The sequence below is a fragment of the Sminthopsis crassicaudata genome, chromosome 5 (assembly GCF_048593235.1).
Source record: "Sminthopsis crassicaudata isolate SCR6 chromosome 5, ASM4859323v1, whole genome shotgun sequence".
In the NCBI taxonomy this organism is placed as follows: domain Eukaryota; kingdom Metazoa; phylum Chordata; class Mammalia; order Dasyuromorphia; family Dasyuridae; genus Sminthopsis; species Sminthopsis crassicaudata.
Window position 1 is genome coordinate 164,729,762 of NC_133621.1, and position 27,556 is coordinate 164,757,317.

General features: G+C 35.5%; 1 protein-coding gene across 1 annotated transcript in view; it reads right to left on the bottom strand.

The window, feature by feature from the left end:
• The window catches only part of CELF2 (CUGBP Elav-like family member 2), a 970,051-nt gene that overhangs the window by 724,218 nt on the left and 218,277 nt on the right, over positions 1-27,556 (bottom strand). Inside the window, exon 2 of the mRNA XM_074268694.1 lies at positions 12,065-12,117. The gene's annotated coding sequence lies outside the window, so the exon portion shown is untranslated. The remainder of the gene's footprint in view (positions 1-12,064; positions 12,118-27,556) is intronic.

Genomic DNA, 27,556 nt, shown 5'->3' on the forward strand with positions numbered 1-27,556 from the left:
AAAGCTCATTCAATTATAAGGTTCAAAGACCCCAAACCCCAGCTCTGGAAGTAGAGCTAAGAAGAAAACACTCCATTTTTCCACTAGTTACTGCCCCAGATCACTTGGAAAGCTGAGGATACTGGTAGAATAACACTGGTGCCTGTCAGAGATGGGCCTTTCTAGCATTTATACAGAAATTCCAGAAGTCTTTAATGATACTGGAGAGCCTCTTTCCTATCCTCCACATATACCATGGGCAGACCTGACACCATGAGCAATCTCCTATGCAGCCAATGGAATTTCTCCTCAAATCCCATTCCTGTTTCCAAGCCTCCTAATATCTCTGGGGCTATAAAGAATACTCTTCAATACATGATATTTGAACTTGTAATTTCTTCCAGTTGTCTCTCTTTTCATTTTTAGCATGAGTGATGATTAACCACAAATTGATTCATGTAGAATGACATTTGACACTCAATGTAGGAAATAATATGAACAGGAAAGATGAATCACCTCCCTTTTCCAAATTATTCCTTATAACATAAAATACATCATTGTGAGGGTTATAATTATGAATGTATTCCAAAGCCAAAAAATTATTTTGAGATTATCCATAATTTTACATTATTTGGATCACATCTCCCTGATGAAGATTACTGAGCAGCTAAAGATATGATGATATATTGTTAAAGTATCTTAATATCCTCAGCAGAGTTGAAATATAAGGAGACTTGGGACAAAATAGGGAGGGAATATGCCCAATACCCAGAAATCTCTAGCTCTTCCATAGTATCCCAAGCATGGATGCATATGCCTCTAGGAGGGGGAGGGGAGGGAGAGAGAGAGAGAGAGAGAGAGAGAGAGAGAGAGAGAGAGAGAGAGAGAGAGAGAGAGAGAGAGAGAGAGAGAGAGAGAGAGAGAGAGAGAGAGAGAGAGAGAGAGAGAGATTGATTAGAGAAACCACTGAGGTCTATAAGACACTTGACATACATCATACACATCTGCTTCTGCTGCAGTTGTACATTTACATAATGAATTTAACCAATCAAATTAGGTAGCTGTTTGAAAGAACTGAGTTCAAAATCTCCCTCATCTAATTAGAGAGGTAAATATTGTATATAATGCAATCTAGAAAGAAGTAGAAAATATCTCTGATTCATATACTCCCTCAAATTATCTATACCTCTGCTTTTCCTCTAACAGCAAGGATAGCTGGATCTTACTGTAATGTGATTTTTTTTGGGGGGGAGTAGTCAAATATTACAGGCCTTAGCTTCTCTCCAGTCCTATATTAACAAAGACATTTTGAATATTTTAAACTGGATGTCCCATAGTCGCCTCAAACTCCAAAACAGAATTAATTTCCCCCAACTTCTCCAAGTTCCTGTTATAGTTGAGGGCATCACCATACTCCCAGTTATCTGAACTAAAAACTTTTTGTCATTCTAGACTTTTCACTCCTACTCACTCCATATATTCAGTCAGTTGTCATATCTTGCCATTTATACCTTAACAATATTGTTCAAAACACACACACACACACACACACACACACACACACACACACACACAAATGCATATACTCAGCCTTCTCTCTCCTTTTGCAAATTTTATCCTGGCTTATTTAAGTTCCTATCACTTCTAACCTTAATTATTTCAATATCCTCCTAATTGGTTTTCCTGGCTTAAGTCTCTCCCAACTTGAATCCATCCTCCACTAAACTGCCAAAGTAATTTCTCTAAAGCAAAAGTTGGATATTGTCACTCCCCACCTCAACTCAATAAGTTCTAATGACTATTATATCCAGCATCAAATATAAAGCTTTCTGTTTGGCATTGAAAACCTTCACAACATGACTCCTTTATACTTATCCAGTCTTCTTACACTTTACTCCCTCTATGCATTCCATGATTCAGTCAACTGGTCTACTAGCTAAACTTCTTCTATCAAGATACTAAATATCTTGACTCCAAACTTTGTTACTGACTGGTGCCCATACCTTCTGTCTCTGTCTCTGTCTGTCTCTGTCCTTCTCTCCTCCCTCTCTCTCCTCTTCTCCCCTCCTCTCTTCCCTTTCCTCTTATCCCTTTTTCTCTTCTCTCCCTTTCTCCTCTCTCTCCTTTCTCTTTCCCTTCCCTTTCTGACTTTTCTCTCCCATCTCCTTTCTCTCCTCTTCCTCCTCCTCCTTCTCCTTGTCCTCCTCCTTGTCCCTTCCTCCTCCTTCCCCTCCTCCTCCTCCTCCCTCTTTCTACCTCTGCCTCTTTAGTTTCCTCTAAGATTCAAACTAAATCCTATTTTCTGATATTTTAAAGATTATTGCCTTTCCTTATGATATTACCTTCCCTGCATTCATCTGGTACCTAGTTATTTACATATTGTTTCCTCATTAGAATTAGAGCTTCCTGAGAGCACAGACAGTTTTATTATTATTATTACTACTCTTATTACTGCCATTATTACTACTACCACTACCATCAATACCACTACTACCACTGCAACAATTCAACAATTATATATATATATATACCTTTTCATCCATTACCAGTGCTTAGCCTCATGCCTAAAATATAATAAGCACTCAACATCATTGATGATTGATCAAGACTTAAAAATAGCTCTGCAACTTTCTTTATGGCAAAAAAATAAAAGCATTCTGTAGGATCCTAAGTAGGTGGACCAGTGGATAAAACCCTGAACATGGAATCAGAAAGAACTGAGATCAATTTGAGTGAAGATGCTTATTTGTGGGCCTCAGTGGCTTCATCTGTAAAAGAGGATATAATAGTTGCTGAAAGGATAAATAACATTTGCACAGTGCCTGGAACATAGTAGTTACTTAGTAAATGTTTGTTTAAAAGATAGGTAGAGCTTGTAGGAATCACAGACTATATAGTCAAATCTCATCATTTGATAGATGAAGAAACTGAGGCTCATCAAGTAGCGGTGATTTAAATGGCAGAGATGGGGTTTGAGCCCAGTTCCTCCGACATTAGAATTAGTTCATATCCACTCTTTCATTTGTCTTATTTTGAGAAGGGAGAGAAGGAAACTGAAAGCCCCAAGGGTAAAAAAGTTTCTCAAGTCTCTAGAAAAGTTTGGTATCTGCACTGAGGAAATGGTAATTAGTTTCTATCTCATCTAGTAGAAAGCTCTCTCATCACTTGCCTATGTCACCTTAAATGGGCGCTATGTCAGTATTTTCTATATTGAGAAAATTACTGTATTATGTGAATTCTGAAGTTATGGAAAACCAGTAGCTCTGTGGTATTTGGACATAACTGAAAGGGCACATGCTAATTTGACTGAGTGACACCATTGTAATAGAGAGTTAGGGTTGCTTTTGGTTGACAACTCAAGCTATGGGGGTGAAAAGAGGGCAATGAGAATGTGTCTAGAAGGAATGACCCCTTATGACAGATGAACAAAGGAAACCTGCATATCTATTTTTAACCTGTACTCAGGAGACCTCCAGTAATTGACATTTAGAACTGGAAAAACAGGAGTGCATCCATTGTCCCGGTTTCTGGAGCTATTTATTTGCATCTTTTTGTTTTGTTTTGTTTTGATTTCCACTTACTAATTCTTCTGATTAAGGGCTTTCTATAGAGCTTGACAGGCAGCAGAGAAGGAACCTGCATATAGGTTTTGGTTTCAGGAATTGTGAAAAGTCTTCTCGGTCCAAAGGCATGCTTCCTAAGCCTTGAATTCAGAAGAACAACTCCATCCATTCTGCTTCCAACTTTGATCTCTTATTAAAACCAAAATCTACTTGGCAGGGATCAGACTAAGCTGTTATCATTTTTTAATACCAGGAGATTCTTAACTTTTTTGCATGTATCATGGACCTCTTTGGCAGTAGAACTTGTCTAAGAATAAATTTTTATTATATAAAATAAAGTTATATAGGACTAAAATGAATATAAATGTATTAAAAAGAGTTTCAAAATGCTTTAAAAAAAGTTCACAGAATCCAGATTAAGAATCCTTGTGTTTATTGGCTAAGTTGATAGGAAAAGACAATAACAAATGTTGAAGGGGATATGGGAAAACAAGGACACAAATACATTGTTTGTGGAATTGTAAAGTGGTTCAACCATTCTGGAGAGCAATTTGGAACTATGCCCAAAAGGACTATCAAACTGCATGCCCTTTGATCCAGCAATGTTTCTGCTGGGCTTATATCCCAAAGAGCTCTTAAAGGAAGGAAAGGGATCCACATGCACAAAAATGTTTGTGGCAGCCCTATTTGTAGTGGCAAGAAACTGGAAACTGAGTGAATGCCTATCAGATGAAGAATGGTAGAAGAAGTTACATGGATATTATGGAATGTTACTGTTCTATAAGAAATGATCAGCAGGATGATTTCAGAGAGTCCTGGAGAGACTTAGGTAAACTAATGTTAAGTGAAGTGAGCAGAAACAGGAGATCATTATACATGGCAATAACAAAATTATAAGATGATCAATTTTGATGGATGTGGCCATCTTCAACAATGAGATGACTGATGCCAGTTCCAATGATTTTGTGATGAAGAGAACCATCTATACTCAGAAAGAGGACTGTGGGAACTGAGTGTGGATCACAACATAGCATCTTCACTCCTTTTGCTGTTGTTTGCTTGCATTTCATTTTCTTTCTCGTTATTTTTTCCTTTTTGATTTAATTTTTTTTTCTTGTAGAGCAGGATAATTGTATAAATACGTATACATATATTGGATTTAACAAATATTTTTACTGTGTTTAACATTTATTGGATTACTTGCTATCTAGGGGAGGAAGTAAGGAGAAGGGGAGTGGAATTGGAACATAAGATTTTACAAGGGTTAATGTTGAAATTTATATGCATATCACTTGAAAATTAAAAAGCTTTAATAAAAATATATTTTAAAAAGAAACAGAAAAAAAGGAATCCTTGTGTTACATTGTTGTATTAATGAAGGATTTTATTAGACATAAAGGGTGAAAGAACAGAAACTTTGTATTTCTATTGGGAAGAAGATAGCACAGGTGGGAGAGAATAAAGAGACTAGAGATTAAGCATTCTAGGAGACAATGTTCATCCATGTCACAACACTGAGTGGAGCTCAATCTTGGCAAAATTGTGAAGTAGGTGAGGACTGTACTTATGGCTCTCAGAATGATTATGTTATGCCCTTTGTCCACCCACATCACTTTTATTATTTGACCCTACAAAACATAGGTAACTCAGTACCTTTATCTTTTTTTCTTTTTTTTTCATCCTTTCATTCTATAGTCCACATTCTATACCCTAATGAAATAATTTGATGAATTAATTCACACCATGTTGTAATTGGCTAATTAGGCTTACTATGTAGCCCTTCAAGGAGGTATTTGCATTTTAATAGAGAGTAAAATTAACACCTAGTTTGGGATCTCCTTGATCTTCCCTCCCCCTAGAAGCACTTTTCCTAGCAGCAGCTCTTAAATGCTTATTGAATTTAATTTTGCTGAATTATAGAGCTTTGGGATGTTGTTGAATGTACTTGTTAGAATCTATATCTGATGTATTACTACCATCCTAATTTGTTCCATTGGAGGTTGAAAATGGGTTAAACAGGGTCAAACAGGAAACCATCAAGTCTGACAACACAATAAACCATCCCAGCATATCCTTGGGATGTTGATGAAATTCTTGGAGTCCCCAATACCTTAAAGAGGCTGCCAGAGTCTTTGTCTGTCAATTATAACAAATGTTTTATTGAGGTTAGCTAAATCCTTATGGAGTTCTCTATATAGTTTCCAGAATCTTCTCTGTGTCTGGCCTGCATCAAAGATCATGTTTATTTACATGGTTGTGATGTGAACCTGGAATACAATTCATGAAATGTACAATAAACTGCTATTTAGCAGCCAATTCAGAAGAACTTTGGCCAGGATGTTGGCAATACTGGGAAGGACAGAAACCAAAGATTGGCCATTTCAGTCAGTTTTCTCACCTTTTCTTTGGATAGACTGATTTCTGAAATCTGGGTTCTTTTCTTAGCTCATCAGGGCTTAGAAATCACTAATTCTGCAATAAACCTATAGGACCAATATATTATTTTGTTTTTCACTTTGACTGCAGTACACTTAATTCACCTCTGCTGTAGGACAGAAAAAAAAAAAAAAAAGAAAAAGAAAAGAGAAAAGAAAAGCAAAAACAGGGAGATTCCAGAACCTGAGAGGAAAGAAAACCCAGCCAGAAAGAAAATTCATCTCCTACATTCAAAGAAATGAATGGCTAAGGGTCTGTTTCCATATATTGGCCTCTGTGACTCAGTACAGAACAGAGATGCAAGGCCATTGATTTGGATGGATAACTTAGAAAGAACATCTGTAAAAATCTGACCAATGCAGTCAGCCAGAAATCAGGGACTGAGAAGTAAGCAGAACTTTTAAATTTGTTGCTCCTTTTGACAGGCGTCCCCAGAAATTCTGATGACTGACAGATCATTTTTCTTTTTAGCTTGAGGTAGCAAATTGGCATTGGGTAGGAGAGTGGAAATGTTGGGGCAATAGAAATTATGCAAATGATGCTTTCTATCATGAGAACTTTCAATCCCTTAAGGTCTTTTAAACAGTATTAATTCTAGAAATTAGATACAAAATTTAACTTTTTCATGCTAATAATGATTTCATAAGGAAAAAACTTGTTAGTAAAGGTGACAAATATGAATTTCTATTGAATATTTAAATTCAGGAATCTCAGTGAGTGCCCCAGGGAGATATTTACCCAGCCAATGACTCTCTGATGTTATTAGCAAGTAATTTATTTGAGAAAGTCTCCATTCATGAGTTTACATAAGAACAATATCTGCTTTACAAAGGCTTGTATTATCAGTATAGCAAATATCTAATTTACAATGAATTTTGGTTAAGATTTTCATTAGGTTAGTTTGATAATTTTAATGTCATTTTTATGAGATCCCAGTCTTCCATTTCTGGAGAGAGGAAAGATAGAGAATGTAAATAAAAAAATGAACTCTCCTCCAAAAATTGGTCCTTTTAAAATTCCTTTGAAGGTCTGAGGTATAAAACAATGAAAATTAGATCTTTATGGCAATTGCTTATAGGTTATAAGCATTCATTTTTAAAAATAAGATTAAAGAATGACTATGTTTTACAGTGTCACAAGCTTGCAGAATGACTCTAAGATGAATCTACTTCAGAAATTCTCAAAGTGCATTGGACTGGAAAGGATGCTTCTGTGGAAAACCAAGAAATGTTAAGAATATAATAACATTGGATGAGACAGGAGCTAGTCTGGGAACTTAGATAGGCGGGAGAAAAAAAGGCAAAAGATTGGGAATCCTCTTAGACAAGCCAGAAGTCAAGGAACTGCTAATCATGAGAAGCCAGGAAGTGAAAGGATCCTCAAAGTACTAGCCATCCTAATTATCATGATACAAATTTTAAAGCAAATCCCAGTTTCTCTTTACCAGGTCAGAAACTGACTCCGGGACACAAAATGACCTGAGCCTGCTGACATAGATGCTAAAATCTATGACTCTGAATGGGAAAGGACTAGAAAGTTTCTATTCCAGTTCATCTTCCAGTCAGTTGTCAAGTTGATCTTCCTAAAGCACAAATCTGATCATGTCACACTCATATTCAATATGTTCATATCATTTCTCATTACAGCCAGGATCAAATATAAAATCTATTTCTTGTTTAAATATTTTTATAACTTGATTTCCTCCTACTGTTCCAGTTCTCTTATACCTTATACCTATATCTATACCTATACTGTGTATAAAACAACTCAATCTTCTACTTTGAGGCATTGTCCATAATCCCCTTCTTATTTATCTCTACTTATTTTCTCTGAATTACTTCAATTCCTACCTAAATCCCCCCTGTATACATGAAGTCTTTCCTGGTAGTCCTTAAGGCTAGTGCTTCCCCTGTTATCACCTGCAAGTTATCATTTACATATATACATTTAAAAGTAATATATATACATAGATACAATAAGTAATATATATATATATAAAACATAAACAATAATATAATATGAAATGTATTATATACTAAAGAATATGTTACATAATATATAATATAATTGTGTATAATGTACATAACTGTTTACATGTTGTCTGTTCTATTAGACTGTGAACTCTTTGATAGTGAACACTGTCTTTTGTTTTTCTTTGTATCACTGGCACTTGATACAGTGCATATAATAGATGTAAATGTCCATGGACAGATTGAGAAATCCTATAAACACAATATCAATTCTAAGTTCTTTGTCTTAGGTTTGGGTTTAGTTACCTGTGAGTAACAATGAGTCAGGGAGAAGAAACTGATTTGCCAGTCTCAGTGCTCCAATGTCAGACTGACTATCATCAAAATCATTGTCCTTTTACCTTCTCTATCTACATGTTCAAGGCCAGCTAAAAAAGAATTAGACAATTATCCAGGGAATCCAATCTACCTTGAAAATTAGACTAGATTCCTTAGAATTCAAACACCAGTTTTAAATCGGCAGTATGTTTATTTACATTTTACTCTTCCCATTAGTTTCCATAGATATTTTTGTCTTAAGAAACACAGACCTCACATTTTTATGAAGAGGCTTTATGACGTAGTGATTGAAGAACAAATACTATTACAAAATTATGATGGAAAAATCCATAAGAATCTGATTTTTCAGGCCTTACTGTTTAAAACATTGCTGAAATAAGCTCAGAGATAAAGGTTGAAACTCTAGAACTTGTGTGCGCAATGATTTTATAGTCTGTCTAAGATGTCTTCTGCTAGGTGGTATGAATCTACACGAAATATTGTGTTTTGTTGTTAGGTTACTATTATGTTATGGCTCTGTATTTTGCAGTCTATAATGAATTGTGACATAATGCTTTAAATCTTAATCTTTATATTGCACATTTTATTTGTCATTTGGCAGCCAAAAGCCTGCCAAATGCTATACAGATATTTATAATTTAGTGTTTGACTAAAGAAGGGCAAAAGTATTCAAATTTTTGAACTCTATGTTTTATGAAAAGTATGGCTTGGCTATTCTTAATAACAACATTAAAAGAGAGATGTTAGAGGAGGTATTTCTTGGCTCCTTTAGGACACAAAGAGAACTCACCTAGATTATATTATGTCCATATCAACTTTAAGGTTTCTAATCAATGGATTTCATTTGCCCTGACAATCTTTTCTAAATGCATTTTGTTATAAAGAATTTGATACTGTGTTCCCTGGGGATCCTTTGTGTTTGCTTTCCCATTTTTGTTAGCTTTGCTGTGATCAAATGAAATTTATTAGTGAATTGGCAGATCTCAAATTCCAATGGCCAAAGGCTTAGCTACAGAGATGGAAGTTTTGAGCCCTTTTGCTGATAACATGGTTTATCATACTCTGACATTTGTCTTATAAGATTTTATAATTTATGATTCTTCTTTCTCAGAGTTATAGACCAGAGCATGAAAGTTGACTTGATTCAATGTTATTCTGGTTGCTATTTTTTGAAACTTGTATTTGTTTTGAATATCAGGCAGAAAGTGTCATACTTTCCCCTAATACCTGAGCTAAGATTCCAACTCCAAATTTGCTTCAGATCTGGAATAGTGGGGTAATCTAACTGCCAAATTTAACACACATGTCCATTTTCTCCAAATTGCTGCCATTTGAGACTGATTAATCTTTTTTTTTTTTTTTTTGCCTTCATGTCAAAGTAGAAATGATGTTAGAGAATGAAATAATCTACATTGGTAAGAGTTTCTTATTTGGGATTTTAAAAATTCCAGGTCTGGTCCCCATCCTTATTTCTCCTCCTATTCGCCCTAAACTGCCTCTTGCTTCTTATTCATTGGTTGGCAGATACTTGGTAGTATCACCAAAACATTATCCCTTTAGCCTTTAAGTTTTACTTATAAGTGTATAAACAGATCTGAGTATGTGGATATGTGGCTTGGCCCAGAGTAAAGATGGAGAAAAGAAGAGTAGTTTCTTACAAAGACAGGTAATAACTTGAAAGTGCTATCAGTTCTTTATATATTCATTTGACTGAAGGACCCAAGGGAAAGTTTTGATAGATTAGAAGAAGATAATAGGATTGTAGTTTTAGAGCTGAAAAGGACCTTAGAGGTCTTGTAGCCCAATCTTGTTTTACAGATTAGAAACTGAGGGTACTAATTGACATGACCAAAGTCAATAATCTATAAGAGGTAGGAGTCTTCCTGATTCTAGGACAGCAAATTGGCACAGTGGTTAGAGTGCCTAACCTGAAATCATAAGACTCATTTATCCTGAGTTCAAATTCAGTCTCAGACATTTTCTATGTGACTTTGGACAAGTCATTTAACCCTGTTTGCCTTAGTTTTCTCTACCAAGCTCCCCCCCCAAAAAAAAAAAAACACACACAAAAAAAAAAAAACCACAAAAGAAAACCCAAATGATATTACAAAATATCAGACGTGACGGATGACTGATTAACAATTTTCTCACTCTAAAACTTGCACCCCAAGAGCTATGTCATGGTCTCACTTATTTTGGCTCTGGACAACTGCAGAGGGCACAGGCAAGGAAACCACCAGAAATCACAGCATTTTTGCCTATATATCAGTTTTGCTTTGTCCTCATCATTATATCTCCATCTGTGGCTTACATATGCTCCCAATTACAGGAGACTGATGCTTAGATTAACAACTACTCCTAAACTATATCATGAGTAAATACTTCCTTTTCATAGATGAAGAGATCCAATACAGAAACAGTTCTGTCTATGGCCATTAGATATGTGATGCATATGTGTTTTAGTATTAAGTAACTTCTCTATTCCCCATCTGTGCTCTAATTCTGTACCATATGTCACCTAACAAGGTATCTTCCATTATTCTTTTATTCAGTTCACTGCATGTTGTTCCTCCTGTCCCTTGAAAATTAGCCTGTCTGTAATCAGAAATCACTTCCACTCACAGTTCAGTGCACCTACTATAGATGTGACAAATGCTTGTTTATAGGGCTGGTAATTGGATTAAAACATTGAAAAGAAACACAAATATGAAAGGTAATGAAAAATGAAAAAAAAAATCCACAGGCATAAAACTCAACACAACCCAAAGAAATTAAAAAACCCTAATGAATGAAAGTGCTATTAATAGACATCATCTTTCATGAACAATTCTCTAGAGTATGCAGGCCCTTGCCATTGAATTGCAAAAGAGATTTAAGCCCCTCAGAAGACAGAAAAAAATTGGTTTATGAACAATCTTTATGAAATGATGGTCAGGAGAATGGCTAATTAGGTTCAATGCATCTTTGGGGCTCTGTTGGCCACTGGGCAGCCCTATAAATCTCCATGATGGCTGGATACAGGAACAGTAGGAACAGCTCAGCTGCAGTATTAAATTATTTAAGAGGGAGAATGACTCTTTGCTTTAAGTTTGGTTCTGGTTTTTTCAAATAGCCCTGGTCAGAAGGGAGTGAAAGCATATTTTATCTGTCCCTCTAATCCTGATAGCAATATGTGGTATGGAAAAAAGGCATATCAGCTGAAGTCAGAAAAGGCACTGAGGTTAATCTTTAGTTGGCATACTATTTTGTCATTTCGGGAGATCATTGAGGAACCAATAATACGACTCCTTTCATTCTCAAAAGTGAATCCGTGAACTTTATTCCCAAAACATGATAAGACATAAACAATGTTTCTGACAATCCTTGTTTGTTATTGCATAATAAAAGAAAGGAAAATTAAAAGAACATGTGCCTAAAAGAAAAGACTCAACTATGAGTCAAGAGTAAATATAGATTCAAAGATCAAGTTAGAATAAATAAAATTTAATATGCCATCATGGAAACAAGATAGGAAAAGAAATGAATTTGGACCTAGAGGAAATAAAAAAGAAAGAGGAAAAACAGAAATAAGTAAAGGAAGAAAAAATGAAAGAAGCAAAAAAGGAAAGAAAACAGAAAGAATGAGAGGAAAAAACCCAGAAGGAAAATGACAGGAAACATCCCAGTACCAAAAAAGTAGAAAATGAAAGCCAAAGGACAAAACCACAACCACAAACTGTTTAGTAGTTGCTATTCAAACTGTCAGTCAAACATTCTCAATAAGAGAAAGAGACTTACCTTTTTTTCTCCAGGCAAACTCTTTATTCCTCTATTCCTCTATCTCTGTAGACCTAAATATCAATAGAAATTAAAAAAAAAATTGGTTCTCTGATTTTTAACAACCATTATCTTTAGAATCTCCCCCCCCCAACAATTATGGAATTTTCTTTTCTTTTTCCTGTTGCTTATTTTTCTCTTAGATTTTAGTTGGAATCAAAAGAAATGCTTGCCAATTAAGCAGGTGGGCCTAATTCTCTGGGCTGCCCTTATGAAAACCTCCCCTTCACACATCTGAACTGAATACTAAATTATAAACTGAAATGGGAAGGGGGTGTATGCATGTGACTGATTCAGTTCTCATTCAGAGTAAAAAAAAATCTATATCTATATATGTTTTTAACATGACTGTTTATAGGACGAACGTCTCTCCAGAAGAAACACTTACCTTGGGACCAGTGGGATTTTGGCCCCTTTACCCACCCACTTTTAAGTAGAAAGGGGAGAGAGAAAATCAATGCTTTTATGTGTAAGGAAAGGCAGTCTAGTGGCTTAATATGGGGTTTCACCGGTACTCTAATCCTGAATAATGCCTAATCATCCTGTTCAGATGATGCATCATGGTTAATGAAACCTGTTTCCTATACATACATTGTTTTCTTGTTAGAACATTTTCAATTCTTGGTCAAATAACACAACCTTGTATTAACAAAAGCAGTTTTGTTCCCGAGTGCTCAAAGCATTTCAGATGCGCTCAATCCAACAAACATTTTTATGTCCCAATTCATTCGCACTACAGCTAGTGAAATAAATGTAGATGCAGAGGTTTGTTTGCTCACTGGAATAGGCTGGCTTCACAAAGAAATGAAATGTTGGTATTTACATAATGTTTTACAAAGTACTTTCACATCCATAACCCTGTGAGGGGGACAGGTATTTTTATCCTGATTTTACAGAAGAGGAAACCAAGGCTCTCAGAGGCTACATACCTTGACCAAAGGTAGGAAGTAGCAAGGCTGACATTCTAAATCCAGATCTCATTTCAAAGCTACTATTGCTTTCACTCTGCCCCAGTTGCTTCTACTGGGAGGGAGATTGTGTTTCAGTAGCACTAGTTAAAGCCCCCAAACATAAAAGAAACCCTGCTATAATTAGTCTGCCTGATACCTAACATCAAAATTGAAGCTTTATTTCTTTGATGAGGCCAAAAGGGGTCCTAATCAGCTGTTTAAATGGAAATATCCTGGGGGGAAAATTTGAAGCCTGAAACTTGCATGTGTTTCTCAAATCCTGGAAGCTAGTTTTGATTTGAAAGAGATAGAGAGGTGGTGGGAAAGAGCATGAATTTGAGTGAGGGTTGAGGGCCATCAAAAAGGGGAAAAATATGCAGGAAGGGGCAAGATCTAAGGGAACTAACAATAAACTTCATTTATGTTATAAGTTTGCCTCTAGGTTTAGCCCTGCACGTAGGCATGACCCAGAGAAACAGTAAAGCTTTGTAACTCAAGATCATACATGGAACTTGCTCCTCACATTTTCCAAAGGAATGAATTCTTTGATGGATGAGTTTATGGGAAAATCTGATAGCCAAGCCTTGAAGATAATAAAAGAAAAAATTTGGCAAAAATCTTCAACCTTTTTAAGGAAGCATTTCTCTAAATACTTGGAAAATATATTTTCCTCCCCATAAATTGAAAAGTATCTTAAATATTTAATTAAAAAAAAAAAAACTTCTGCAAAATGAAATGAATAAAATAGATAACCAAGACTTCCCTTAAGGATATTTCATTTTATATAGGTTGATCAAGCGAAACATCACTATCATGGGTTCTTATAATCCTATGATCTATACTTATTAGAGTGGCTGAGTTGGTTACATGACTATTTGATCTGTTTCATTTGTTTTGGCTTACATACAGAGCTGGAAATTTATCTTGTTTCACTATGAAACAAAATTCCCCTTCCCTCTTCTCCCACTTTCTTTCTGCATTTCTAAATTTTGTAGAACTATACAAACTAAATCTATCAAATATTTAAATGCTGGCTTTCTTTGTTTATTGTGGTTTGACCCTGATCCATGGGTTTTATGACAAATGACCTTAAATTATTATGCAGTCATCCAAATAAATTCAATAAGCGTAGGCACCTACTTGTGCAGGGCACATGCTAAGCATTGTGTTTACAAAGCACTTTATAAATATTATCTCATTTGATCTTCAGAACAATCCTGGGAAGCAGGTGATGTTCTTATCCCATATTATATATGAGGAAACTGAGGCAGACAGAGAGATGTAAAGTGACAAAGCTAGTAAGCATCTGAGTTTGGATTTGAATTCAGGTCTTCCTCACCAGGGGTACAGTACTGTATCCCCAGTGCCATCTAGGCATCTCATTCATATGAAAACAAAAAAAGTACAATTGTTGCCTGTTCTCAAGGAGTTCACATTCTCTTGAAGAATATAACTTGTATACAAGTAAGTAAGTATTAAGGAGATATGAATAAATGGAAATTCATTTCAAGAGGGAAAAAGTGATAATAAAAGGGGAATTAGAAAAGTTTCTTATACATCAGGTGGCACCTAATATATGATTTGAAGGAAACTAGGAATTATTTTTAGTGTAAATGAGAAAGGAATGAATTCTTGACGTGGTGGCCCACTCACACAAAGGCAATGAGAGGTAGGAAACAGGATGATTTGTAAAGGCCAAAGTCAGGGAAGCAATCTGAAATAAGGCTTGAAAGGTAGATGGGGAAAAGATTGGGGAGGGATGTAAATGTCAGATTGAAGATCTTGAATTGTAATCATGGAGGAACATTGAAAAAGTTTGGGCAGGTGAATGACTTGATCAGATTTGCATTTTAGGAATATCAATTTGTGTGAATGATAAATTGGAGAGGGATAAATAGTGGACATAAGGATATTCATTAGGAAGTAATTACAATAATTTTAAGTTAGAGCAGATGAGGGTCTAATTGGGATTGAAGCTGTGTGAATGTAGGGAAGAGGATAGATGTAAGAGGAGAGATAGAAATATCAGTTAAGTAACTACTCAGATATAAATGGAGATGGAGGGAGAAATATCATGGATGATTCCAAAGTTATTTAGGTGGTTGGTGAGGCAGATGGAAATACGATCACCAGAAATGAGAAGTGTGGAGGAGGAATGGATTTAGGGGTGGGTGAAGAGAATATAATGAAATCTGTTTTGGGCACATTGAGTTTGAGATGCCTATGGAATATCCATATGGAGATCTCTCCCCCCCACCATGTAGTTTCAAATGAAGGCCTGGCATTCAGGAGATTATAACTAGATGTATAACAAGGAGTTCTCTACATAAGGATGATCACTGAAACTATGAAGGCTAAAGAGATTAACAAAAAATAGTGAATACAGGGACAAGGGAAGAAGCCCAGGAAAGAAACCTTAGGGGATGCTTAGAGGTAGCAGACAGAATATGGATGGTGATTTAGCAAAGCAGACTGGAAAAGAAGCAATAAAATGGTAAGAGAAGAACCGAGACAGAGCAGTGTCACAAATGCAAGAAAAGAGAGAACATCCAAGAGGATGGGTGAGAAAACCTCACAGACATGTTTGTCCAACAAGTGAGATTCCAGACTTTCTGTCTTTAGCACTTATTATGTTCTGGGAATGGTCAGCGCTAGCTGAATGATTGCAATGCTAACTTCTCACTCCACAAAAATAGAGTTAAAGTTGTAAAAGCTGAAATCTTTTATCTTTTGCTCTTGGATACATTCATATACAACTTTTGTACCTTTCAGCTCTTAGTGCATTTCTATCCAGTGGCTTGGAAGAACTCACGTTTGGAAGTTGTTACAAATTAATAGCCTACTATTGCCTTCTGCACAGTGAACAGCATCTTGAGACTAGATGGAAATTCTTGACAGAAACCTCCATGGTTGCCTAACACTTTGGTTGAGTTTCTGAAAGCAATCAGATTGACAGTTTGCAAGTTGATTGTCAAGCAATTGGATTTCATGCTTGATAGGATTCCATTGTTCATGAAGCCAAAACTAGCAGACTAACATTGATTAGTCTTCATATTATAGCTATGTGAACAATGGAATCAATGTGACCCCAAAGCCCCCTGTTCGCTTTCTTGGCAGTTCGCTGAAGCAATAATAACTCACACTTACCTAGGGCTTCAAGGTTTACAAAACACTTTCCTCACACCTATCTCAGCAAGTGGAGAGCATAAGTATTTTACGACCATTTTACAGATGATAAAACTGATGTTCACAGAGGTTGTGAGTTGTTTACAAAGTGGCTGTCAGAGCCAGGGACTGAAACCAAAGCTTCCTGACACTGTGTATTTTTACAACATTATTTGTGCCTTTTAACCATATTTATATTGATTTGATTGAACTCTCAAGACATAGCCATTGTCTAGGGAGAGACCACAATTTCTGCAAACAAGCAATTCATACGCGTTGCTGGGAATTGTTCCAAGAAGGACTTTCACGCACTGTTGCATTCCCTTTTGCCAATAGAGGCTGCAAATAACCCTTCAAAACAGCTGCCATATTGCCAGAAGTGGCAATGACTTCTGTGAAGCTGCCATATCATTCATTTACTGGTGCCAGAGACCCAGCAGCCAGCATCCCAGTGATGGGGTAGAGAAAGGACTCAACTCAGTGGCAGTGCCCATAAATCATGCAGCTCACTTAGCCAGTATATAAATGGCCTTAATTTGGTTTCCCTGTAATCTTGATGATAAAAGGAGTGAGATCCTCCCAAAGTGTTACAATAACACCCTGCAACTAAAGCCCATCATCCCAAGAGAACCATCCTGGCAGGTGAGTTTCCTTAGGCTATCTAGTGCTATAGTCATCAGTACCTTACATCTGTCAAGCAAAACAGGTAGCAGCTGGGCTAAAACAGCCTGTTTTTTTGTTTTTTTTTTTTTTTGAAACTGTATTCAAAAAAAGCTTGCTAATGTTAATAAATGAAGGCAATTAAAGGTTAAGCAACTAGGGTTACTATGATCAGGCCCTCTGAATAATGAATGTTTACAAAGGCCAAGCCAATTAAATTCACTGAATTAAAATTAGGATGTTCAATACTCCTCCACTGAAATCCTACTCTGGAGCCTCATCATAGATGTAACTATGCAAAGCCAGCCCAATAAATCACAAGCTCCAAGAGGTCCTACTAAGTGAAAAGATTGAAAGCATTTGTCTTGCAAGAGGTTGCATAATTGTTTAACAAAGGAATAAATTGAGTGCTAAAAGATTAGAAGGTTGCCCACTAGTGATGAATTTCTTTTTCCTTCAGCATTTCTCCAATATCATAATGTCAGGGGATAAAGGATCAAAGGAGTATAGATTTAGAGCTGGGGGTTGGGGGAGGGGAGAGGCTCAGAGGGCATCAGCTTCACTTCCTTATTTACAGGTAAGGAAATTGATGAGGTCACACAGGTAAGTGGTTAAGCCATAATAGCCAAAATTTAAATTCCCACTCAAGATCAGTATTCTTTCCTTATTGGTGGAAAGATACTAGTAGTGTTGTTTTTAGTTAACAGAAATCTAAAAGTCTTTAAGTATTCTTGACTGTCCAATTACATGTAACATTGATGTAAACAGATCCTTAGTGACTGTTATTGGAAGTGCAGGTTCAGCCTGAGGAGTTTATAACTCTCTTAATTAGACATCAATGTAAAGGTTTTACATTTCCCCCAAAAATTATTTTAACACATTATTCATAGATTTTCATTTCTGTCCACAACTTGAAGTTATACACTCTGTGTGTGCATTTCTTACATGTCTTCTCAGCAACTGAAATCCAGGTATACACAAATAATTTTACAGAATCTAAGAGTGGCCATGCAATCTGATCTACATAAGGATAAGGACCTGGCTTCCTTGGAAGACTTCTGGTGATGGGGCAACCCACCATAATAACAGTCATGAAGGATCTAAGGCTTTATCCCCAGCATGGGAAATTCCCTGTGTAGGAATCTTTTCTACTAACACACATATCTCATTTTTTGGTTGTTTTGGGATATAGCATATCAATCCAATGGAGTTAGTTTTTGTTCAGTGTCTGACACTTCATGACCCCATTTTGGGTCTTCTTGGCAAAGATATTGGAATGGTTTGCTATTTTCTTCTCTAGCTTATTTTGCAGATGAGCAAACAGGGTTAAGTGACTTGCCCAGAGTCACATAAGTATCAAGATCTATGATTGGATTTGAACTGAGGTCTTCTTGACTTCAGATCTAGAGCTCTGTCTACTGAGCCATTCATATGTCACTTTAGGTCTTTTGGGCATCACAATGACCCAATGACCGTTGAGATATGTTTAGTAATTCACATTTCATGAAATTTCAGAAATAGTATTTGAACCCAGGTTTTCTTACACTAGCAGCTCATTACCTTTTTTGGATAGCACTAATTGTTGGGAAAAAATTTCCCCATATCAAACCTAGAGTATTCTCTAGCCTTCGACAAAGACCTTCATTCTTTTATGATATATATAAAAAAAACAAAAAACAATTAGATGTGCTATTTACATCATGGTAGTAGAGTTTGTAGACAGCCATACTCTTGAGAGGCAAAAAGCTAGAATTTTATTCCCCTTCTTACCACTAACTAAATGGTACTGGAGCAGTTACAAAAACCTTAACAAACCTCAGTTTCTCTTTGTATAAAATAGGAATGTTAAAATATGCTCTTTTACCCAGAACTACTAGAAGCATTAAAAATTTTAAAATATAAAAATATAATGTAATAAATATTTCCTTCAAACTCTTTTCTCTTCCTAATTTCCTTATTTCTATTGAAGATATCACTGTTCCTCTAGTTACCCAGTTAATATGGTTTCAATCACTCAGCAGCCTTTCCTTCCCTCTGACCTTTTATAGCTAACTGGTTCCCAAGTTTTTTAATTCTATTCCACATGTATATCCTATTTCTTTCTCTCTTCTTTCCTAGTTACCACTCCAATTCAAGACTTCATCCCATCTCATCTCAACCATTTCAGTAGGCTCCAAGTAAGCTCCCTGCCTTCTGTGTCTCTCCTTTCCAATCCATCTTTCACACAGCTGCCACAGTGATATTCTAGAAGCATAGCTCTCATGTCTTCACTCCTGGACTCCAAAAGCTCCAGTGATTCCATCTTACTTTTCGTATATAGATATATTCTCTCAGATACAGAACTGTAAACTTTTCCCTTTCCTAAATCTAGCTCTGGTCAGAGGTTTACTGTGTACTTATCTTTTTTACATATTCAATGTATTTGTTTTTGGTAAGGCAATTAGGGTTAAATAATTTGTACAGCATCACACAGCCAATCAGTGTTAAGTGTCTTAGGCCATATTTGAACTCAGGTCTTTTATCCATCACATATCTATCTGCTCCTACATATTCAATGTTGTAGCCTGTTTGTTGCCCTCCATACACAACATTACATTTATTATCTCTTGGTTTTTGTCCCTTTCCTTTAGTGGGCTCCTTCTCCACTTTGACCTCACAGAATTCTCAGTTTCTTCCAAATTTCAGTTTCAGTGATACCTTTTATAGGAATCCTGTCTTGATACTTATCTATCATATCTATTTCCTACTGGCTTCCTCCTAGAAATTAAATTACATGAGATAATTTATGTACATATGATTTCTCCTTAAAAATCTCCTAGAAAACAGTACCTTTCGTTTTTGACTTCTTATCCCTAGGTTCAAGCATGAGGACTGGCATGCTGTTAAAAACGAAAACTTTGTTATTGAAAAATATAGTGAAACTACTCTCAACTGCAAAACAAGCATTCAGGACTTAAAACCATCAATTCTTTCTGCACTTCACTTTTAGGAGTAATAAAACAAAACTTAACATGGGCTTATTAAAAAAAATAACAACAAACTAACTTTCAGGCTGTGTTCTTTATTTACAAAGATCACTGATGTTCAGAATTATCATCCTTAGGTGTTCCAAGATTCTTAATTGTCAAACAAAAAATGGTAACTCTTTTCAGGGCTCCTTTCCTGCTTTTTGTCCATGGTACAAAAACTCCTACTAAAAGCTCTGATTTTTTTTCACTCTATCACATTGCCTTATCAACATCTCAGCTAGAATGTTCAGGAAAATGGGGCAGGTTTACAACTCATTTTCTGATCGACTAGAATAACGAATAAATCTTTTCTAATTTTAGCCCTTATTATCATAGATTTTAAAAGTTATTTAATTCATTTTCCTACTTACAGGAATCAAAATCCTGGATTATGGAGTGGGGAAAAGGAGAACTTTCTAATCTGAGCATGTGCTGTGACCCAAATAGATATTAAGCAAAGTTTTCTTTTATCACATGATGCACATCAACTCGACTCAATTAAGTTCAAAACATTTATTGAGAACGAGAACAAAAAATATGTATCTCATATAATGCTAGGTGGTAGAGATAGGAAGCCCAAATTAAAACAGCCTCTTCCCCAGGGAGATTACATTTTACTGAAGGATAATTATATCAAAGAACATTTATGACAATTTTCAAGTTCTTGAACAGATGGAGAACTGTCTTCTTAAATCAAGAAAGACAGAGTAATAACTTATTAAAGGCAGAACCAGTGGACTTCATAGGCTAACAGAACTGGAATATGAATGAAAGTTACATGGAAGGTTTTAAAAAAGAACCCAGTGATATAAGAGTCCATAATTGCTCAATTTAAATCTAATCTAATAAATTAGAGTGCTTAAATGTGATCCAAGGTGTCTATTACAAATCTTCTCTTAAATTAAAAAAAAAAAAAAAAAGTAAGCTAGCTAGAATGCTTTCCTGGGTATACTGATTCCCCCTTATACATGTGAATTAACTAATTAATTCTATCAAAATGGTTGAACTGGTAATGTGTAGACAGCCTTCAACTTACTTCAAATGGAGAAAAGAAAATATGCTGCCAATCTGTGGCCCTTGGGATAATCCTGACTGGGAAATGGTATGGGATATACATCAGGAATGTTGAAAGGCTCAAATTTATTTCAATCTAGTCTTTCCATTCCACAATGTATGCTTATCCTCAGTCTGGGTCTAATGAGAACACACAAATAGGCATTTTTTTTTGAAATCTAATTTACATAATCTCATACACTGTATAGCATTTAAAAAATCCATCAATAAGCCTAAGATTGTTCCTGTAGACATAACTAAAAAAGCTCCTTAGATATTCCTGGGACAAATTCAATAAATTCAGGCTAACGTGCTGTTTAAGTGATAGGAAACATTTCCATGCCGATTTACAATTGTGACCAGGCTTGGGACTATTCCTGAGGCCTTTTGTGTTTAAAAAATAATGCCGTTTCAATTTGCTGTCATCTGCAAACACAGGCCCAGCAGTCATTAGTACAGATGGATATTATTTATTTGGAAGGCAGAAAAATTAGGGATGTATGCTGAATACATCATTTTCCAAAACAAAAAAAGGCCTGTTCAATTTTTGTTAACATGTAGGGTTGTAGGAAATGATTTGGGAAGCTGATCCCAAGCACTCTCCTGAGTCAACTGCCTTATTTTAAAAAATGCTATACTGGTGCATGCCAACAGTGTGGGTACCACTGAGATTGTAAGGCTGATTTAAAAACTATTCTCATACATGTACCTTCTCGACCTGACTTCTTAAAACATTTTATAACTATTAAGCAAACCACATTCTTTTGGGTGTCTCTGTCCTATCCCTGCTTGTTTTCCCCTTTCTTTTTTTTTTTACTTTTGGGGACTACATATATATAATTTAGACTATCTGCTTTTAGAGAAGGAAAGAGTAATTCTCAGAGATAGAAGATATTTTAAAGAGCCTAAACAAGAATCCCTTCTATAATGAGTCATCAAGTAAATGATTCTGCCTCTTCCTGACTGGCTTAGCCTAGAAAATAAAACTTATTGTGCCTCAGTTTCCTCATCTGTAAAATAGGGATAAGTTGGATTTGCAGTCAGAAGAACTAGATTCAAATTCAGTTTTGCTATTTATAGCTAAATAACTTTGCCAAATTGCTTCATTTCTTTACTTCAGCTTTCTCCTGTATGGAATTAAGAGAATGGACCAAATGACCTGAAAAGTCTGTCTTATTCTAAATTTATGATTGTATAATTTTATGTTATTAATTTCACTAAATATCTTTCTGAGAGGTAACAGGGTATGGTCAACCAAGGTTCACACTTTGATTCAAGAAGAAAGACCTGACTGATTTCCAATAGCTTTTTGACTGTCACAAATAGTGAAGGCTTAGAACACCTCAAAGCCTGAGAAAGCAGTAACGTTGGGTAGGTTGGGGAGTTATGATGAAAAAAAAAAGAGTACCTGTCTATTTTTTGTTGGAGTGAATGGAATCTTTATTTGCCTAACTAGATGCTTCATGTTCTAAGTGAATTTCTATTCTCAAGGTAGGGAAATGAAAAATTATGAAGTCAATTGATATTAGACAGCACCAGAAAGGACTTCAAGGAAAAGCTACAAATAGATGTCACTAAGATCTTTCATTTGTCTTTTTAAAAGCCAGTGTAGACTCTCTTTCACAACAGGATTTCCTATTGGTAAAAAGTTTCAAAGTAAAAACTGAATGACTATCTTTCAGGTATATTTTAAGAGTGATTTCCTGTTCAACTGTGAGTTGGACTACTTGGTCTCTGAGATTCCTTCCAAATCTGTGATTCTGTGCTTCTGCAGTTTTTTACTGGTCTCAAGAAAAATATTGGAACCTTGGACTGTTGTTTCCGATCTTGTTGTACACACAACATCATGTAATTTGGGAGAGCAGAAGTCAATTCATAGTCCAATATTCATAGCGCAAGAGGAAATAACATCATCTTCAAATCATTTGTGGAAGTTGCAAAATGCTCATGAATTAAGTTTGATTTCCATGAGATTTTCTACATACATCCCTATTACCATGACCCTAGGAACAAATTTTGACCTTTATAGCTCTTTTATTCAATTTGACATTATTTTTTTTTCTTTTTTAAAACAGGTTTTTACAGTACTTATTGAACAATACAGGAGTCTTGGGGGCCAAAATAGTCCCTGTAAAATGCCCATGAATTTTAACCAAAGACTGCAGAGCTACATGATTAAAAGCTTTGAATTTTCAAAGAGCAACATGATTAATCCAGGACCACAGTCCTGAGTGGCTTCACACTGGCTTCATTTGTAGGTATTGTTATTTTTCTTGGTTATATTTGATTTGCAGGAAAGATGATTTTTAGTTTATACAGTAAATCTGGCAATCTCTCAGCTACTGGAAAAGAAAAGAAAAAAAAAAACTTATCCTACTACCTGAATTGCCTTAATTTATCAACTTTAAAAAAACGGCTTGAGCCTAGTCAGTGTGAGAAATAGAAATCCAATGCCAAATAGTTTTGCAGCAGGTGTGAGAATGAAGGAAGATTAGCTCAAGTTACCCAAATAGAGTCACTGGATTAAATCAGATCATAGAATCTCAATAAGCCAACCCCAGATAAATAGGACTGGGACCATTTCTTAGTGAATTGGACCTTTAAACCAACCTTTGGTTTCAAACTAGAAAAATTTTGGTTGTATCCTTGGCAGGTCATCCAAGGTCTGATTTATCTATAATTTTATTCATCTGTCCATCCAAAAAATATTGAAAATCTACTACTACTATCACAACCCCATCCAAAACAAAAACAACAGAGAAAAGCATACCCTATAATTTATGAGTCTTAGCATCAATGTAATTGGGAGGGGAAAAATACACAATTGAAAAGTTAACTCAACGCTAGGACTTTCATTGGAAAGGAAGATACTCTGGTACTTTGCAAGAACGTTGAATTTGATTTTTCTCTTTTTCCTTGTATTCTTAGTGCATAAAGAATGTGATTTTGGGATAGATAAGCATATGGTGGTAGGGATTAAAAAACAAACAAACAAAACAAAACCTAAGATGATAAGTTGAAGAAAAAGACTGAGACACTCTATAAATGATGTCTAACCAGTCATGATGGGACAGGCAATAATTGTTCCCTTGTACATTCAAGGCCCTGGAGCAGCCAGTGGGATCTTCATTCCCATCCTGCTAAGCCATACTTAGTGGAACAGTTAGGAAGCCTCTATGTGGTGGGCCTAAGGGTCCCACAATTACCTAAGCTATATGTTAAATCAACAAACTTTAAAGCATTGTGCTATGGCTAATACCACTCCTATGAGTGACTGCTTAGTTTCTTTTCTCATGCTGTATTGAAGAGAAATGGGAATGGTTGGATTTTAGCCTAGTGATAAGACGAAAATTGAGAAATAAAGCAAGTTTTAACTGACCATTTGTTATATTGTCTATTGCTTGTTGCTTCTTGATAGTGCTATGCTTTTCCTAATTGAACTGTTTTTGCTTTTGATTGTGATATGAAGACAATAGGATTTGTTAACCACTGGGTCTAAGAGAACAGAGTTCCTGCCCCTTTTTTGTAGCTACTGACCTCTGTTCTTTGTCATTCAACCTGGAGACAAGAAGAAAAAATCTAAGCCTTCCACGTGATGGCACTTTAAATACTGAAAGAATATTATCTCGTTTCCTCTAATTCTTTTCTTTCCCAGTCTAAACATACATAATTTCTTTGATTTTTCTATCATTTAATCTTGATTAATTTCACCGTCCTATTCTTCCTTCTCTTATGTTCTCTAGCAACTGTTTATTAGGGAAAGTCAGGCACTATGGATAGAGAGCTGAACTTGGTATTAGGAAGACTAGGGTTTAAATTCTGCCTTAGCTGAGTGACTGAGTGCTTCAGTTTTAATATTATTTCTTTTCCTTCTTTTTTCTTTTTCTAGACCTCTGATTTCATTCATGTAGCAAAGTCTCTCTACCAATGTAGGCTAACAACTGCTAGGAACCTGTTATCACAAAGCCTTATCTTGGACTGAAAACTTAAATCACTTGTTCAGGCAACTGAGTCCTGTGTGTCAAAGGCAGGGACTAATACCCAGTTTCTCCTGATTCCCAAGTAAATTCTCTATTAATCAACCCTGATTACCTCTGTCTTCTACAAAATGAGGGTAATAATATCACCTCTTCATGGATATTGTGAAAATCTAAATTAATAGCATATGGAAAGCATACTGCAAACTTAAAATAGGAATTATTATTATTATTTCTAAAATGCTGGAGTCAAAACTCAATACATTACTTCAGAAAGATCTTTCCAGGGCAGAATATAGTAGAAAAGGTTTGGATCTTGATTCTGTCATTAAACATGTTAGCTATCACTTCTAGTTTTATGTCACTACAAGTATGATACGAATATCATCTATCCCTTTATTCAAGACATCACAATTTATATGTTATATGTGCAAGCACAGTTTCCAGGGAGCTATAGCAGAGACTATATTCTAAGCCGACATCTAATTATTAATGACTTTTTTGGAGATCTGGCCATTCAACTAATTCCAATTAATCAATCTCACTCCCTTTATCTGAATAAGAATAGCATGGAAGATTCTGTAAATGTTTTGCAAAAATATGGGTGTGTATATTTATAGTATTCTCTTGATTTACCAGTCTACAATTCATGAAAAATATGAAGCTATTTATCTAGCAAGACTTATTCTAGAAGGAGCTATATTGGTTCTGGTGATTTGTAATTGTGACTGCCTTTCCTTTATGTCCACTAACCCTCTTTTAATTATATTTTTAGAATTTTTTTTAGGAATAAAAGTCAAAGTAAATGACCTGCAGGCTACAAATTCTACTTTCTTCTTTTAATTTTCCTTTAAAAGAAAAAAAAAAATAGAGTACTTCCACTTTTCTATATCTGCTATATCTTAGATGAATTGCTGATCCATCTCTCACCACTAAAGCTATTTTGAACCCAAATAAAAGACCTCATATTAATTCCTATTATATATAAGTTTACAAGATTTAGCCTAATGTTCTAAACTCTCAAGATCTTTTGGGATCCAAAAAATTAACTCTTTAACTATTTAAACTCTATTTAAACTTTGTCCTGAAATATCATGGCAGGGGGCTACTTTTTTAATCTTACAATTTTCTTAATAATTATTATACAACTAATTTTTTTAAAATCCACAATAAGTTAGTAAACCACAGATGCTATATAGAAGAATTGATTTTGTTCAATTTGTGAGGTTTTCTTTTTACTATAAGCACCACACAGATCATAACAAGGGAACAGAAAAGGTTTTCAAGAAAAAGAACATGCCTTCCAATTATGGGCAAAATTGGATAAATGCTTTCTGATGCATAGCAAAAAGTGAAAATTATAATAATAAGAGACAAAAGTAAAACCATCCTTTTGATCCCCTATATTGGGCAACAAGCTTTTTTTTTTTTTCTTTTACTCCCTCTTGCTTCTAAATCATAGGATTTGCTTTGCAGAATCTCACTTCCCTATTTCTGTAATCTCCTAAAAGTTTACTCTAGAGGAGAGATTATAATTTAGCTCCTTCAGCATGGCTAAAATAGTCATTCTGAAGCAGCCAAACATGTTTAATGAAATTGGCAGCTAAATATGATATATGGCGTTTGGAAATAACCTCAAATAAGAGTAAATCCCTAAAGAATACATTTTTACTTTATCAGCATAGAAATACCTTGTTTCACAAGATTTCAGTTTTCTTGGGGCATTAAGAAAGAATTGCTATTTATAGGTCTGTTCCTCCTACACAATGCTACATACCAACCTCTGGTTGTTTACTGAGGGAAAAACTGTGGCAGAATGTCCTAAGCACAATAAAAATGATGATTGCTATTCTTGGGCAAGTTTCTTCACAGGGTAACTTGGATCTACATGGCAACAGTAAGCAAAATGAATGATTGTTCAGGTTTATATTTTAGTTTCTTTAATGTTATGGCTTAATCTGCCTGAAGACTTCTCTTTCTCTTTGATGGGAATAATAAACCATGATGGGTTTGTAGTAACAGCTTCTGTTTCTACCATCATCTTATTTATAAGTAGTGGGACAATGCTCCCTTGTATTCTGGAAAATAAGACCCTTGAGAACAGTGGTGTTCAATTTGAAGCAGTGGAATGCAGCTTTATTATTGTGTAGAAATGCAAGGGTCGCAGGAAGACATCTTGATGTTGCGTTGCTATGGTTGCATCATGATGTGGTGCTGACAGAACTCCATTCCAGCATGTAGTTAATGCAACAATCTCAATTAACACATCAAAAACAATGCTACAGTGTCAAAGGGGGTATTCAGGAGGTCCTGAGTTCCTGGGACTCATTTTCTCTGCAATCCCTAGGTATGAGTAGGATCAGATACTCTTTTTTGCCTGTGCCATTCTTCCCAAACTTTTCTTTACTTTAAGTCTTTCTCAAAGTCACTCTTGAATAGCAGGGCCAGATTAGAATGACCAATATGGAAAGAATCTATTGGTCTACAAAGGGCCATCTAGTGTTGTAATGTTAAGGATTTTTATAGGCTCTTAGATATTTTATATGGTAGTTGTCCTAGAGGCTCATATTTTTATTGTTTTGTTTTTTTTGCTACCATTTTTTGTTGTTTATTTCTTTTCTTTTCTTTTTTTTTATTCCA